A 6227-nucleotide genomic window follows, 5' to 3' on the forward strand; every position below is an offset into this window, starting at 1 on the left:
AATATCATACAAAGGCAGGCTATCATTTCAAAAGTTCTGTAACTTGTGGGCTGGGGAGCTGGCTAAAGGTTAAGAGCACTCTGCTCTTGCAGAGGACCAGAGTTCAGCCTCCAGCACCCACACGCTGGCTCACAACCTGCTGTAAGTCCAGGTCCAGAGGCTCAGAGGCCGTCTTCTCGTCTCTGTGGCCACTGCACACATGTTGCACACATACATACACTCAGACAAAACACCCATACACATAAAATACAAAAACAAATCTTTTTTTAGTAAGTAATGCAATTTAGTACAATTTTTAAAAAGTTTATATTTTTATGAAAGAATTCTGTAGCCAAGTACAGTTTCTAACTCTTCCTTAGAAATGAAATTGGCCTTCCTTCTAACCCAGTTTATTGTGTCATAGAAGATGAGTTCAGCAATAAGCTGAACTCAACACAAATCCTTCCCAAGTGGTCTGTGAATGATGTCCCTGGCGGTATGTGTTTCTTAGTGCACATGACTGTGGCATCAAGGGCTACGATTCAGACACTTTGACTCATGCTATTGTCTTAGAGTAAACCATCTTTTTTTTTAGAGTTGGGCAGTGGGTGGCACACTCCTTTAATCTCAGCACCCAGAAGGCAGAGTCAGGCAGATCTCCGTGAGTTCAAGGCCAGCCTGGTCTGTAGAGTGAGTTCCAGGACAATCAGGCTTCCACAGAGAAACCCTGTCTCAAAAAAACAAAAACAAAAAGAATCAAGCTGTGAGGATTATAGATGGATTGCCTTGTCCCTGTCCATGTACCTGACACTGGGGCATGGTGCCAAACAGCCTAGCTCTGGTGCCTCTTGCAATATAGATTATTCACTTGTCTGGACCTGGCACAATTTTCAAAATAGTTCTCTTTGTTGGTTTCATACATGAAGATGTCTGATCTGGGACATCACAAAATCAAATACTCTTCCTAAGCTGAGATCTCTATTTTTCTAAAGCTAAAGCATTTTCAGACTACAGAATGTTCTTCCCAGGATCGTTTTGAAATTTCTGACTGCCTTACTTATTTATACATACCTTTAAATGACTTAAATGTGTACTTGCTGGTTTGGGGATGTCCTCAGTGATAAGAGCACTTGCCTAATGTGTTCAAGACCCCAAGATTCACCTCCACGCCAAAAGCAAGAAACTTTGACTCACAATTTGCTCATCAAACAGAACTGCCATTGTCTTGGGTCAAATTTACTTAAAATTAATCCATTCCAGTCTCAATTATCTTTGATAATTAAAGTCAGGAATGCTAGGAACTGGAATTGCAGAATGCTCCCAATGTCTAACTTTCAGCCAGAATGCAAGGGGAGCTTCCCGGACGTTAACAGGTAATTAAACGAACCATCTCCTTCTGCCTCGTCTCCACTGTCTTCTGCCCTAAGGACTAGGGAAAAGGGTTGTACCGTGAAACCACCCAGATAACATCAGTAGTGAGCAGGCTGGTTAATAGAAAGGAGCCCCAAAGGCCCTGCGGATGCACACACGTGATATTACTTCCAATGATGTAAGCATGGCCCAGAAGTCAGATAAATGATCATTTAGATGCCGTGCTCCATTTGGCTTAACACAAAGACATGCTTGGTTTTTGTTTTGTTTGAGACAGGGTCTCACTATGTAGATCAGGCTAGCCTCGAAATCACAGAGACTTGTCTTTCTCTTCCTCTCTGTCTCTGCCTCCACCCCTGGCCAAAGAGCTGGTTTTTATCATCATACCTGTAGCACAACTTGATGTTTTAATAAAGGTAATATTAGCCAGACATGGTGGTGCATACTTTTAATCCCAGTACTTGAGAGGCAGAGGCAGGCAGAGTTCAAGGCCAGTCTGGTCTACAGAGTGAATTCCAGGAGAGCCTGAGGTACATAATGAGAATCTGTCTTAAAAATAAATAAATAATAATCTTTAAAGCTGAAGCAGTGATATTTATTTTCTTGTTAAATACATACAAACACACACATACATGTACGTGTGTATACGTATTTACTATACAATTAGGAACCGTTAAACATGTTATGTATTTTTAAAACTACATTACTTCGCTACTCTCACTGTCTGCACCATCAGTTAACAGGAGGCAGTGTTAAGTGTGCTGAATGGTGCTATGACCCATGATAGGGGGTGTTGGCATTGCATACTATGCATTGAGATGCGAACTTTCTGTCCATTGACCCAGCTGGAGTTGCATCCACGTTAGATAGCTTGGGTTTCTATGTGTGCATATACTGTACTTGAGGGTGCAGTGGCTTCTACTGAATCAGAGGTCCCTGCAAGACTGAAGCAAGACCTGCTTGCAAAAACAAACAAAAAAAACAAATGGCTCTCTGGTCATACCCGCAGTGTTCTGAAGATATTCTCACTGGTTAATTGTGTGGTCACATCGTATGCTTTATTGTTTGCCCTTCGCATACCCAAGTTGTTTATTTACCTGTAACTAAATAAATGCTGTCCTCCTTAAAGGTGGCCAGTGAGTTTTATATAAACCCAAGCTCGCTCACTCTCTCTTCTCTCTTTTTTTTAACTTTTAAGAGTGCTAGGATTACAGGCAGGCATCAACTGTTTTGTACAGAACTACTAAAGAGCTACTCTCCCTGTATTTAAGAATGAAACATTTGTTGGGCAATGGTGGTACACGCCTTTAATCCCAGCACTCGAGAGGCAGGGGCAAGAGGATCTCTGTGAGTTCGAGACCAGCCTGGTCTACAGAGCTAGCTCCAGGACAGCTAGGGCTGTTACACAGAGAATCCCTGTCACAGGGGGAAGAAAATAAAACATTTCAATCAGTTTTAAATATTTGTCCTCATTCAGTCATGTTCCTTCCATTTATTTCTTTGATTGATTGATTGTCTGAGACAGTCTCATTATGTAACCTAGGGCTGGCCTTGAACTCAAAGTCCCCCGCCTCTGCCTCCCAAATTCTGGGATCACGAGTATGTGCCACCATGTCTGGCCTTCTATATTAACTTTTTATACTGCATCCTGGTCAGGTGCTGTCTACAGAGCACTTGGAGATGCTATTCTTATATTCTTCTTTCCCAGTAAACAAAGCCCCCCTTCCTCTTTTTAAAGACAAGGTCCCGTGTAGCTCTGACTGGTCTCCAACTTGCTATGTGCATCTCTGGGCTATGCTAACTAAATGCATGTTCACACTGGTTACCCACAGCCTCTGCTCTTAAAATCACTGCTATAGCCAGGTGGTGGTGGCACACACCTTTAATCCCAGCACTCGGGGAGGCAGAGGCAGGTGGATCTCTGTGAGTTCAAGGCCAGCCTGGTCTACAGAATGAGTTCCAGGACAGCCAGAGCTGTTACACAGAGAATCTCTGTAAGGGGGTAGGGGGTGTTATTTATTATGTGGCACTGTTTACCATGCAAACAGCCATGAGGCACAACAAAACCCACTATAAGAGTTTATTAGGGGAAGGGGGACAGAAGGGGTGTGCTTAGGCCTATTGAAAGATTGTGCAGGAAGAGGGGAAGGGTGTGTGGGATCCGCTTTTATGGTTTCTCCTGCGCATTAGTATATGGGCTTATGTAGCTATACTACGCTTGTGCATAGATCACACTGTGTACAAATTACGTAACCACACAGCACACGGACTACATAGGAAGTAAGTTCTCAGAATGGCTAAGTGTCTTGCCAGCACATTCCTGGTCATGGGGGAGTGGCTAGGAATTCTATTATCCCCAGACTCTTTGTTCTTGAAAAAGATGGCAGGTGGACGGGAATAGGGGCACCATGTCTGCCAAAACTGCTTCCAACTGACTCGGTGGGCATCGGTTAACTCTTGGGGTAGGGAAGGAAGCTTCTGAGGTAGCCGGATGTCCTGAGGTAGTCCTTCTGCTGCTTTGGGAAGTGTCCATCATCTTCTGCTGCTTAGGGCTCTGTGACTGTTTGGGTCTGACAAGGCGCTGGTGAGGCAGAAGAGGTGGTTTAGAAAATTTTGCCTGGGGGAGGGTCCCCGAGGGGTCCCAGGGTGAGGGAGGGGGCATCCTGGGACCAAGAAAGTTTGAGTTATACTTATCTGGAGTAGATCTGACCTGCCCAAGTGGATTCAAGCTGGCTCTGAAGCTCGGAAGAATTTTTAACCATATTAAGCAGCAGCCAGGGGGGCTGGTGAGGTGGCTCAGAGGTTAAGAGCACTGGCTGTTCTTCCAGAGGTCCTGAGTTCAATTCCCAGCACCCATATAGTGGCTCACAACCATCTGTAATGAGATCTGGCTCCCTCTTCTGGGGCCTGCAGGGATACATGCAAACAGAACACTGTATACATAATAAATAAATAAATCTTAGAAGAAGAAGAAGAAGAAGAAGAAGAAGAAGAAGAAGAAGAAGAAGAAGAAGAAGAAGAAGAAGAAGAAGAAGAAGACACAAAAATTTTCAAGACAGGGTTTCTCTGTGTAGCTTTGGAGCCTGTCCTAGAACTCACTTGGTAGCCCAGGCTGGCCTTGAACTCACGGAGATCCACCTGCCTCTGCCTCCCCGAGTGCTGGGATTAAAGGCGTGTGCTATCACCACCCAGCTCACAGAAGAATTTAAAACCTTGAGCTGGTAGCCATGATATCAAAATGTTTAGTACTCTGCTACTATCAAAATCTTACTGATTAGTGTTAGAGAGAGAGAGAGAGAGAGAGAGAGAGAGAGAGAGAGAGAGAGAGAGAGAGAGACTTGGAACATGCTTTTAATTTTTACCTGAGATAAGCCTTATCTGAGACAAATTTTAAGGCATCTGTTTTCTTTATTAGTTTAGCATCCAGGAGACACAGGTGATCAATTGCTGAGGGCATTTAACAGTAATAGGTTGTTATATTAAAGTCTGTTTTTTTCAGAGTCCAGACCCTTTTGGGTCTGGGGGAGTAAATACCTCTGGACTGTTACTGTTCCTTACTGCCTGGGTATACTTGATGGTCCTTGGCCTCCAGCTCTATGGTGATCCTGTAATGATTAGCTGAGTAGTTAATTAGGAGAGGGAACCAGGAAAGAAAAGCTTGTGAGGTGAAACCACATTTTTCTGGAATTGGTGACAAGGCGGTGGATCCTGGTGTCCTCTGGAACTTGAGAGAGCAGGGCCCTGTCTGTGTCACTGTGTATGAGGAAGAATTCTCCTGTGGTGAAGGGTAAGATAAAAGACTTCAGGTGAGACAGAGGGATCCAGTGAGGAAAGCCCTTGAGCTTAGCAGCTGTGGGGGTTACAAGAATTACCTTGAAGGGTCCCTACCATATAGGGGGAAGGGGTGGGGGCGCTGGCCTGGAGGGGAAAAAAGGAACTGACCCCCAATGTGGGTTGGGGGTGGGCAAGTCTGGAAAGTAAGTGTGGCATCTTCCAGTAATGCCACCTGGAGAGAAAGAACCCAGGAAGGAGGTAAAGTTTGTAAGCCTTTATAAGTTAAGAGATGGGACAGGTTATGGTGAGAGAAGGTAGTGGTGGGTGACCCAAAGGTTAGCTTCTTCCCAAATAAGAAGCTCAGCAGCTGCCAAAGTGTCACAAGCCACACGGATATCGAATAGAAAGCCCAGCTGTATATAATATGCTATACTTTGACTGGCCAAGAGTCTGTCAAATGGAAAGCCATTTGTCACGGAGTATTTGGTGTTACACAGCCTTAATATTCAGCTGCATCTTGCTATGAATTCCTTGTGCTCATAATTCTCCCAGAATGTGTGTATGTGAACCTCAGTCTGGGGCATATATGCTCAAAGTACTTGGATAAAGTCATGTAAGCAGAACTTTCTGGCTCAGAGCTTCCGACTCCCTTTTTTTAGCATTTGAATTAGGTATCTGCCTTTTGCAAATACTTCCTTTTAGCCACATCCAAAGATATGGCCAGCCCCAAACAAAGCATTAAAAGACAGGAGAGGGGGGCTGGAGAGATGGCTCAGCGGTTAAGAGCGTTGGCTGCTCCTCCAGAGGACTTGGGTTCAATTCCCAGCGCCCACATGGCAGTTCACAACTGTTTATAACTCCAGCACCAGAGGATCTGACACCCTCTGATCTCCCCAAGCACCTGCATGCACATAATACACATAAACTCATGTAGGCATATACATACATACATATAAATTAAAAAATGAAAAAAAAAAAAGACAAGAGAGGAACAGAACAGCTACCAGACCACCTGCTAGGTATCTGAAGCCCCTCAACTAGGTAAAACGTCCTTTCGGAGACAACCTGGCTCCCGGCCAAGTGCCTGGCCTCCTAGGTGCATA

The sequence above is a fragment of the Peromyscus californicus genome, unplaced genomic scaffold, assembly GCF_007827085.1.
Source record: "Peromyscus californicus insignis strain IS unplaced genomic scaffold, ASM782708v3 Scaffold_21__1_contigs__length_65335640, whole genome shotgun sequence".
In the NCBI taxonomy this organism is placed as follows: Eukaryota; Metazoa; Chordata; class Mammalia; order Rodentia; family Cricetidae; genus Peromyscus; species Peromyscus californicus.